The following is a 12,037-nucleotide window of genomic DNA, read 5'->3' as shown; positions in this document are numbered from 1 at the left end:
TAATGGGCTGGGGCTGTTTTTCAGGCCACTTGGTCCCAATTATTTGTACCAATTAATTGGTACGAGTGGATCAGACACAGCAGTGCTGCTGGAGTTAAGCACTGCGTCCACTCACTGTCCACACTATTAGACACACCTACCTTGTCAGTCCACCTTGTAGATGTAAAGTCAGAGACGATAGCTCATCTGCTGCTGCACAGTTTGTGTTGGTCATCCTCTAGTCCTTCATCAGTGGTCACAGGACGCTGCTGGCTGGATATTTTTGGTTGGTGGACTATTCTCAGTCCAGCAGTGACACTGAGGTGTTTAAAAACTCCAGCAGCACTGCTGTGTCTGATCCACTCAGACCAGCGCAACACACACTAACACACCACCACCATGTCAGTGTTACTGCAGTGCTGAGAATGATCCACCACCCAAATAGTACCTGCTCTGTGAGGGTCCATGGGGGTCCTGACCACTGAAGAACAGGGTAAAAGGGGGCTAACAAAGTATGCAGAGAAACAGATGAACTACAGTCTGAACTACAAAGTGCACCTATATAGTAAGTGGAGCTGATAAAATGGACAATGAGCGTAGAAACAAGGAGGTGGTCATAATGTTATGCCTGATCGGTGTATACATACTAGACAATTATATGCCTCCAAATTTGTGGCAGCATTTTGGGGAAAATCCTTTCCTGTTCCAGCTGTTTGTCGAATCTAGTGTGGAGAAACTCCAGGGGCCTGCACAGAGCCATGACCTCAACCCCAAAGAACACCTCTTGGGATTTGGAATGTCAATAGTCAGCCAGGCCTTCTCGTCCAACATCAGTGCCTGAGTTCACAAATGCTCATTTGTCTGAATGGGCACAAATTTATACTGACGGGGACGGGGGTGGAGCGGGCGGTGGAGTTGGGGGTTGCGGGGTTATTCACAATAAAACAAACTTTTAAGAACTACAATGGCGCATAATAAACCAAACACCTGAAGCACTACATAGAGGAATCAAGCGCAGTACTGTGAAATACTAATATTTTCAGCAGACATAAATGACGTTTACTCCAGACATTTCTACAAGAGTTTAGTTTTACTTGAAGTGTTTCAAGTGTTTGAGTAAGCTTGGCGATGGGGTTTACTCAGAAGCCAAGGCAATAAAGGCATAAACAGAGTGTTTACTCTGAGTGTTCCTGTGCAGCTTTGAGCTTCCTGTGGGAGTTCGGCACAGGGCCCCCACGTTTTCATGTTGCAGGCTTTCATCTGCGGCTCATGGGGAGAAACAGCTGAGGAGACACGATCTCCTCCTCACAGCTGTGTGAGATTACAGTAGACAGAGCCGAGCTGCTCTGCCTGTAAACAGCCTGAGCGAATACAGGATGAGACGACTCTTACATACAAGACTGCTCATTCCCTCCGACTCAGTATTTATGCACTTTAGAGTTTAAAAGACGTTCCTCCCTGGGTGGTGACCTTAAAAGTTAAATAGTTAGAAAGCAAATGTTGGCAGCATTAGCAGTGACATTCTGATAACTGGTGGCTACCAGCTTCCATTCACTGTTAGTTGTTTTAGCATATTTGGTCAAGCGATTCCTTAAAAGCAACTGCAGTGTCCAGACTTCTCCATCATTGAATGCACCTGAATCAGATCATTAGCTTATTAGCAAGGCCTTTATGAGTTAAATTCACTGTTATAATACTGACCTCTGCAGAACCGTGGCCTGCCAGAAGTTTGACCCCCCTACCTTACATTATAGAAGGGTGACAAATATAAGCAAAAACCAACATTAAGTATCTAAGCAAGGTGTTGGGCCATAACGAGTCAGCTTCAGTGCACCCTGGACCTGTACTGGAGAGATGGACCACCATTATCCTAAACAGAAACAGTTGATGTTTAGATGATGGTGGTGGAGAGTGGTGTTCAACTGGGTGAAGATCTGGGCTTCAAAAGCTGTAATATATGATTTACAGCTTTTCCTACTCATCAAACCATTCAGTCAACCCCTACTCCCACCATGCCCAGTGGATGGGGGAGGTGTCATTCTAAAAGAGACCAGAAATGTTTCCTCATAGGACACAGGTGAGCAGAGAGAATAACTCTGTATTGATTTCCTCTAAAAAGACAAGCAAACCAAATTCATGCAACTAAATGCTCCCCACAGTGTAACAGAGCCACCGGACCCTCTCGCTGTAAAGGTCAAGTACGCAGGCCTGTACAGCTATTGTGGTTTATGCTACACATGCACTCGCCCACTTGTGGTGAATATGATGACGTCTGACCAGATGACTTTTTCACACCTCAATTCAGAAAGCACAGGCTATATTCATATTACTTATTCTAACTGTAGTCATACACTCTGACCCTGTTACAGAATCAAACTGGATATTTTTAATCTCATATCAGAGCTGTCGTTTTTTTTTTGGAGTCCAACTTTGGCCATTGCACCTCTAAATTTCTGCTATGCTTGTCAAACTCAGTAATAAAGCGTTTCTGTGTTCTGTTCAATGACTAAAGAGAAAAATACAGCAAATTGTACTCAATTCTCACCTCCAATACTTTCTTTAACAAACGAAAACAAGACTACTGCTCAAGTAAGGGTCATTCCATACCATTTCTCTGTGTGATACCAACTGAGTTCAGAAAAGTTACATCTTGTAATGGGTTTGTTGCATACTAGATGATGTCATCTTGCTCTGTGTGTGGACAATTTTAGTAACACACAGGAAAAGATGTTAAATTGCTTGTGCTATTGGTGGGGGACTTCCAACAGCGGCCAAACCTCACTGTCAGATGCAAGTATACATACCTAACAACCTAACCTAACAACACAACAGGGTACACTATGACCATTACACAGGTACTACAATACTAACAACAACAGAGATGCCTTCGTTAGCATTTCACAGGGATTGTCAAACGGGCACCTTCCTTCATCAGTGTCTCATGGAATTTACCCCACAACACCTCCAAAAGGCTCAACAGTGGTGTCTGGCATCCCAGACTCACCCCTCCATACTCATGGTGGGTTTGAACACATGTCAATAACAGACAACAACAGATACACCTCAAGATATGCCCAAGCATTACTGAGAGACGACAAGCATGTTTGAACGCCTCTCCATCTGGGTTAGTGTTGTTAAGCAAAATATCTTAAAAAGTGGGTTTTCAGCTCTAAAGCTCTATATAGCTGGATCTGTGGCACTCAGATTTCTTATGCAGGATCAAATAACTTCTAGATGTCACAACTATATTAACCACAAGGAATCAAAATCTGGTTGTAAGAAGATGGAGATATTGGAGATATTCATTTTTGAAAATTGAAAATTGAAAATTTTTCATTCTGGTAAAAAATCTATTTTTAAAATTCGAGTACTGTGAAACACTCAGAAACAGATATTTACATGAACACATGCTGCAAATTACCCTTAGTGTTTCTCGGATGTCCAGGACAAATTTCAACCCAATCCAGTGAAAAATAAGCAGTGGGTGAGGCTTAGAATGAACATGCAAAGAATCACAGAAAATGATGAAAATGGCTAAAAACCAAAAGTTTATAACTAAAAAAGACCTCAGAGTAGAGCTATAGGATTTTGCAATGCCTCATGAATTTAATAGTGGTTTTCACATTTTTTTTAAGAAAATCTGTGATATGAACTAAAAGGGCTAGAAGAGTTGGTAAGAAATGACCTGTATAGCTCAAAATTTGACTGGGTGTGCTCTGCAAGGTCATGACAAGCTTGTGTTTTAATTTCTCCTACTGGTCTCTCTTAATGTCTTCCAAGTTTAATGTCTTCCAATGAAGTATTTTGGAATCTTTGAAAGGCTAAGAAGGGATTGTTAGGTCCATTTTATTACCATCTCAAAAAGTAAAACTGACCACTCATTCATAAAATAAATCAGTATCTGATTACTTGTATACAAACCCAGTTGGAACAGTAGATAAAATGCAAATAAAACAGAAAGCAGTGATTTGTAAACTGTCTTTTACAGGTATTTATTTGAAAACAGCACAAAGAAAAATTATTTAATATTTTAGCTTTTTCTTTTGATTGTTTTGGGAATATACGTGTAATTCCAAATTTGCTGCCTGTAACACATCCCAAAAAGCTGGGACTGTGGCACCGTAAGACTAGGAAGTCTGTGGAATGATTAAAAACAGGTAAACAGCTGAATAGGTAACAGGTGATGCAATCGAGATTGGGTATAAAAAAGGAGCATTAATGAAAGGCTCAGCTGTCACTTTGGGATAAACAGAGCAAGCAAGGAGTCTGATAGTTTAAGAACAATGTTTCTCAACACACGACTGAAGGTAATTAGGTATTTCACCTGCAGTCATTCTGCTTATACATTATTAAGATTCACAGCATCCAAAGATGCGCATAAAGGGCAAGGCCAAAAACCAATAGTGAACCATCACTGCATTAAAAACCGACAAGCTTCTGTTATAAACACAACCACAAAGGTTCAGGAACACTTGAGAAAACCACTGTCATTTAACACAGTTTGATGCTGCATCTACAAATGCAAGTTGAGACAGTCCTTGCAAAGCCACATATCAAAAACATCCGGAAATGCTGCCGACTTCTCTGGGTCAAAGCTCATGTGAGATGGACTAAAGCACAGCGGAAACTCGCTCAACTTCTTTGAAACATGTTGCAAGCATCAAATTTCGAAAAAGCATACAGATACAAAAGCAATGAGGTTAATTAGTTAAAACATGAAATGTCTTATCTTTAAATTGTTCAATTTAATACAGATCAATCTGCAAATCACGGCTGTCTGTTTTTATTTACATTTTTCCTGCTGTTGATAGTGACAGCCCTACATTATACAGTAAACATTACACTTACAACAGTCCATAATATCTAACGTGGACAATACAGTTCTGTACTGCTGAGCGTTTACAGTGTGTACAGCTGGGCAAACAATGCAAAAGGATGGACGTACAAAGACAGTTGCTCAAAGCATACAAAAGAGTTCAATGGTGTAGCAATACATTCCTCATACTTGGAGAAAAACATAAAAAAGCAAGCTGTTGATCATATAACACAAATAGAAAAGGACAAAACATTGTCATTAAGTTTTCGAACCTAAATTGCACATCTAAAAGTTGGAAATCTGTGTACAATCAAGAAAAACACAGCCAAACAAGAAAATGCACACTCTGTGGATGGAAAGATTCATGCAAGAAATGTGGCCTGAAGTACAAATGAAAGCTTCAAAGGCTCCGCTGGTTATACAGTGATCACATGGCGGAAAGATGTGGCACTAAGACAGACTGTAATGCTGTTCGTGTGAGACCTCATGACGCTGAATAAAAACAGTAACAAGAGTTGGGCACAACAACGTAATCTAGACAAACACGACTATAATCACTATTTCATCTTCCAATAAAGCCGGGCATCAGCATCCAGTCAGTCATCCACACGGAATGGCTTTGGTTAGTTTAATTGCGTCTGTGGTCAGTCCTCCAAAATAGCTTCCTTAAGGGAAAATTCACCAAAACATGGCTTTGTGTGTATCATGGATATGATGAAAGTACATCAATCATGCTAACGCGTTATTTGACTTTCATTTATTTCCAGCCAAAGCAGCCCTTATATTATTCAGTTTTCAGCATGAAACAGCAGAAACAACATCATATATCAATTTTCATTATTAACGTGTCTTTATTACAGTGTCCATTCTTTTCAGGAGACTTGCTTTCAGTTTTTCCAAATAAATCTGCAGGGAAAAATTCCCCACACCTCAAAAGTTCAGTCTTAAAAGTTGGTTGCACCTTTTGCGTCTCATGATTCAAGTAATCCCAAATACATTCAGTGATGTTGAGGGGTGGCAAGTCCATTGTTCTGAGAACACCAGCAGCTTCTTTCATTTGGAAACGTTTTTCTGTTCAGTCTATTTCCTTTTCTCAGTAATGGCTTCTTGACATCCACACATCCTCTCAGACACACAGCGTTGTCTTCTCACAGTGGAACGACGGACAGAAACTGTGAATACTTTCAAATCTGATGCAAGAGTGGATCTTGATTTTCTCCTCTCTCTCAAAGATGAAAGCTTTAAGTGCTGTTTTTCTGACGCTGATAGTGTTGGTGGCCTACCAGGTCTTTCAGGTGGTTGTTTGGGGTCATAATTTCGATGTGGCTTTTAAGCATTCTTTTATTTGTTCTTCCAAAACTGTAGTTTTGGAAACTCCTGTTTTCTCATTTATTCTCCTTTGACTTTCCTCTTCCATACCGTCACTGTCCAAGGTAAAACAAGTACCTCCATTTTTTCCAATTTTCATTTTTTGACATCACTTGGGCACAAGAGGTTCCCTTCACATTGTGTGAAAATTTCATGATGAAAAATAGCTCTAAATAAAATCTTTTTACATTAACGTACATAAGAATAAAACAACGTTTATGCCTTTTCCAGAAAAGCTGCCTTTTTGGAGGCAATACATGCTTTTCTTTGGACAGCGACGATATGCAGGTGGATTATCTTGAATCTAATCTCCTCAGAAGTAAAATGAAAAATTAACAACTAGCACTTAATGGCCGTTCTGACTGAAAATTAAATAAACAAAGGGTGGTCTCTGACTTCTGTACAGTATTGTACATTCAGCTAAACGGCTATGAACACGACTGTAACTTTCCCCAACTCTAACTTTGATTTTAAATTTAACCTCAACACAAAACTGACCCCGATTCTACTGTTAGCCCTAACCCTTCCACTACTGAGAACCAACCAAGTTTCACTTCACAGTTTGAGTATCTGGGTTTGATCTATAAAGGACCATCTAAATAAAAAAGAATCATCTTTATCATCATTCTGAACTCCCACCCGCTCAAGTCAGATAAGACAGATAATGCTTCCTGTTTTCGATTCATCAAAACGTGTCAACATGCATCGTCTGGTAAGCCTAAAAAAAGCTACTCGCAGTTTCACTTCAAAGCCAGAATGCAGGTGTTTGTCTAATAGGCTGTGGTTCAAAAAAGCTCCTTGTCTCAGCACATTTCTAACATGCAGGAGCAAAAAACAAGAACATGATCTTTGACTTGGTGAAGGTTCTCTTTAAGCTTCTGCCTCTCAAGGGTGTAGAGGAGCTCAGACATTCCTCAGGCATCCTGGGACACAGATGCGAGGGCAGGCAGAGGAAATGAGGAAGGCCAAGGAGAAACTGACCGCTAAAGCTGTTACTGGGCCCAGTTTCTCTTAGCAGGAATGCTCATGAACACGGCTGCGTTCTGCCGTCTCACAGTTTCCAGTCCGCCAGCGAGGGTCTTGGTTAAGTACTTCATCTCAAATGCGCCTTATTTATTTTAGCTTTGCTCCTTGTTTTATGGGCTAAACTCTTTCTGAGCTACTCAGCTATGAGAAATGATGCCCTGGACAGCAATACAGTAAACCTGCTGACCTCCATGGTTAATGTCCATGTCTAATCAGATTCACACCGTATGACATACTGTTACAAACAGAAATAGACAAAAGTATGAACAAAATTCAGACTTCAACTACTGCTTTTATCTCCGCAATGTGCTTCTGTCCATTTTATGAGAGTCATACAGTGTCAGAAACCACATAAGTAATTTGAGGTTCCCAAGAACTATGCATAGTTTGAGGCGAGCTTATGACAGGGTTATTACTGGTAATAAACACAAATTCATAAATGAAAACTAGCAGTGAAAAAGACCTCTAACTGCAATAAGAATGTAAAAATGACAATTTTCAAAAACATAAAAAAAACTAAATCATAACAAATGTCCACTGCAACTGCAAAGCCAACAGCATTACAAAGAAAAATACTTACTTCTGTGTGTTTTAATAAAAAACTCAAACAGGACAGACAAAAACAGTAAATACAGACAAACTCTGCAAACCAAGTATAATAAAATCTTCTGTACATTCTATTCACAATAACTATGCACACATTAAGCACTGGAAGGAAAAACTAGCCACTAAAGAAAGTAGAGGGGGCAAACAGACCAGCTGTTGGCCCACAGCAGCAGTAATAGTTGTGCATGTATTATTATCAGTGCACTGATCATTAATAATTGTGTTTAGTAGCACAACCACAAATAAGCATATCAAGCCTTAAATAACTTGGACATTGTCTACTGTTGCGCTAATTTCATAAAGTTAAAACTCGGAACTCGGAATTGGAGGGAACTTCTGAATTCTCAGACCACTTCTGAATTCTTCTCCACAACTTCTGATAAAACATGTAACATGAAAAACACCAAACTAACTAAACACAAAAATATAGGCAAAACTAAAACTGTCAATGCACTAAAAGTCAACCCGAAACCAAATTTTGGTTCTTTGTTGGTCGTGTTTGGACACATTAAACACGATTCATCATATCATACAAAAAAAAAGGACAAAATTCATAATTTCCTGTATGTTTGGTCAAAGTGTAGTCTGCCCACCTCTAAGACATCTTCTAAGTTTTGATCACATCATTGTGTACCAGCAGGCAGGGAAAGATAATAATGATCAATAATATTATGTCTCCCCTCCCCCCTCCACCCCCAGCTTTGAGAGAAAACATTCAGCTAGCCCAGAGATGCTCCCTGATATCATGTTTCACTCGGAAATACGTCACAATATGGATTGAAAATGCTTTATATTTTCTGATTCATGTTGACTTTAAAAATAACTGCATAAAAAAAACAAATTAAAAATAGAAAATAATGAACAATTAACAACTGCTGCAGATTAGGAATGCAGTTTTTTATGATGCTAATTGGTGGGGAATAGATTTTCACTGCTTGTTAGCTACATTAGCCTCACAGCTCCAGTGCTGCACTAAATTAGCAAACTTCTGACACCAAAACATGTCTTGGCTCAACTTTAGTTAATGGGAAAATAGTGTATTTGACACTAAAATTATATTTAATTTTTTCAAAAACATTACTACACTCTTAAAAAAGATGGTTCTTCAAGGGTTCTTTAGTGAAGAGAATGGTTCAATATAGAACCATGAACACTCAGACAACCCTTCATGTGATTAAAGAGTCCTTTGCATCATGAAATGGTTCTTCAGACTGATGGAGGATGTGCTGTTCTTTACATATACATATATATATATATATATATATATATATACACCCAAAAGGGATCTGCTGTTGCTATGACGTCAAGCTTGTAACAACACAAGACCTCTTTTCGGTTCTATATAGAGCCATCTATAGCACATTCTCCATATATCTGAAGAACCATTTCATGATGTAAAAAAACCTTTTATCACACAAAGGTTGCTTAAGCGTTCACAGTTCTACATAGAACCATTTTCTTTACTTAAGAACCCTTTAAGAACAGTCTTTTTTTAAGTGTTTGCGTTTTGATCTAAATGTATGGTGACTAATTCTTTGCTTTAATTTTTTTTTACTTGCTGAAACAATGTTTGCGTCTGACTGCACTGTCTATTAGTCACGTGATCTGGAGTGACAGATCTGCCGACACGTAACCGAGAGCCAACGCGGCAGAACACCTCGTACTGGACGCTGCCTTGGTCGCAGTGTTGCAGTGAAATATCCAACATTATGAGCAATGTAGGTCGTATTCCTTTAACGCTGCTAATGTAATATGTTGAGGGTCTCTCAGTCGCCCTGTGTAAAATGATATAACTGCTATTTTGGACACTGAAGAACATAAACTTAGTTGTTGAATGAAGATGTACCACTTTCCGGGTTTTCAGGACGCTGAGCATGAGTTACATTAATCATTTTAAATCAATACGACAAACACTGCTGATAATCACTCTGGAAATACTGCACTTTGTATCACTTGTTCCGTAATGTTGGGGCGGTTCACGGCTCATGGAGTGGGTGTGGCCATGTGTCAGAAGGCCTGTTACTCTTAATCATTAATCGAGTGCAGGTGAACTCCCTTTTCTAAGACCCGCCCCTGTGAAAATGTGAAAAGAAGCACAAACAAAAAAGATTTCAGAAGCAAAAATTATGAAAAAAAATGAAAGCAAAGTCTGGCAAAATAAGAATTCCTTTTATATCGGAATGAGCGCAAATTACTGTTTTATTTTTATTTTTTTAATCAAGGTTGATTTAACTCATAATTTGTTTTTGCATATTCTGGACATTTTGACACTTAGCAGTTTACTCGTGTTACTTTACTATCTTCCTTCCTTCTCAAACAGGTCAGAACTCTGGACTTAAGTTATTTGGCCTCTATGTAAAACAGCTCCCTGGTCAGCTTGTATTTCTCTGTTACTGTTTTATGGGGCAGCCTGAGAGTAATTCTAGCTTTGCTGATATAAACCACATGTTGCACATACATTTTTTTTTTGTTTTTCGTCCACATTTGTTTTCCACTTGGCTCTGAAAGTGGGTAGCGTGCTCTTCTGTGCTGTGGCAGCTCTGCAGAGGCCTGTTTACTCAGCTTTTACAGCAGAGCTTCACATCTGCGGAAGATCATGTGTAGAAAAAGAAAAAGGAAAAACAAAGCATGATGCTCGTCTGTATCTGAGTGCAGCTCTCAATAACCAGGGCTAGCAAGTCCATCAACACCTTCTTAGGTTTCAGCACAGCAAGGAAGTTATATCAGAAGGCAAAACCACGAAACGGCTAAAAATGGACCCAGACAGTAAATACAGACATCTGCTCCAGTATGCAGCTGTAACGTCCAGGGGAAAAGTCGAAGCCATAGCTGAGTGAAAAATCTAATTTTCACAATTTCCCCTTCAACTCTGTGTAGTCATTCAGTCAATGTGTATTAGGAGTCTGAAGTTTTCTTCAGTAGTTTAGCACTAGAGCTACGAGGCTAATGAAGCTAAGATTAAATGAAGCTTACACCTCACAAATTAGCATCATGCAAACTATATGCTCGAATCAATACTCAATAAAAAGGGCTTCCCAATCTGATCCAGTGGATCAGAATCAAACCTGATCCAGGCTTGTTTTAATTGACTGAGTATTGACTAAAATGAACCTGATCCACTTGTGATTCTTGTGTGTTTTGTTCTCTATTTACTGAGTTATAACAGAGATGGCATAAATGGACATCATCCACAACCAACAGTCGGATCGTGGTGCATCTTTAGAAGTTAACAAAGTGGTGAGACTATGGTCACATTACCAGGCTGAAGCAGAACAAAAGCAATTTTTGACTTAACGAGACACAAATCTAGACTTTTCAGAGCTGTGTGAACATGCAAATCTTCTCAAATCAGATCTGAGCCACTCTCACATGTGATCAAACATCAGGTACATATCCGATTTGTGGCCCTGTGACTTTCACAAAACTGTCTGGATCAGAATTTAGGTGTTTTTCCCCCACTGTGCATTTGCCAACAGAAGCAGCAGCATCTAATCTAACGTAAGTATGTAACTGGTAGCAACTGGGAAAAATTAGTAAGAAGAAAATGGTATCAGCTAGATTTTTCAGCAAACTACTGTTTTGAATATTATCCATAAATGACAATATAAACACAAACTGGATAGTAATTGCAAAAGCTGAGGATGGGACACCAAACAGAACCCTCTCTGAGGGTCTTCTCTGGTTTTGTCTCTCAAAATAAATATTCAGAAACATTAAATTCACCTGTCCACTGCTGTCCGAGGCAGCACGATCCGTTAACCTCCAGCGGCCGATTCAGTTTCCTGTTCTGTGTTATCTGAGATCGGGACGTACACCGGTGGAGTTTTACCTGCCGTAGTGCCCGACTATAGAGCCGCTGCAGAAAGAGCACAGGCTGCTGCAACACGAGCCCCATCACTCAGTACTTTCACTGTATGTAGCTACAGTGTGTGTGTGTGTGTGTGTGTGTGTCTGAATGGATCAGCGCTATGGCACATGATATGTTCATGCTAAGATTCCTAGAGTTCAGGCCAGCATGCCAGGCCCATTACATGCACCTCTGCCTCAGTCTCAGATGTCACATCATGTCTTTGTCTTGCTCGAGATTGTGCTGCAGTCCACAGTTTCACATTTGCTGACAGTAAAAAATTCAGCCTGCTACATCTAAAAAATGGTTTTGGATGCAGAGGCTGAGAAACTCAAGTGCAGAACAGGCTGGAGAACATCTGGGCAACATGCCGATAAACATTATTTGCCAAAAAG

At 39.7% G+C, this 12,037-nt stretch overlaps 1 protein-coding gene across 2 annotated transcripts in view; it reads right to left on the bottom strand.

Moving 5' to 3' along the window:
- Window positions 1-12,037, bottom strand: part of mtmr11 (myotubularin related protein 11) — a 59,236-nt gene that overhangs the window by 23,552 nt on the left and 23,647 nt on the right. The window lies entirely within an intron of this gene.

Source organism: Colossoma macropomum, unplaced genomic scaffold (assembly GCF_904425465.1).
Source record: "Colossoma macropomum unplaced genomic scaffold, Colossoma_macropomum, whole genome shotgun sequence".
NCBI classification, from domain to species: Eukaryota; Metazoa; Chordata; class Actinopteri; order Characiformes; family Serrasalmidae; genus Colossoma; species Colossoma macropomum.
The sequence above is the reverse complement of the archived record's forward strand: the minus strand, read 5'-3'. Positions and strand labels throughout refer to the sequence as shown.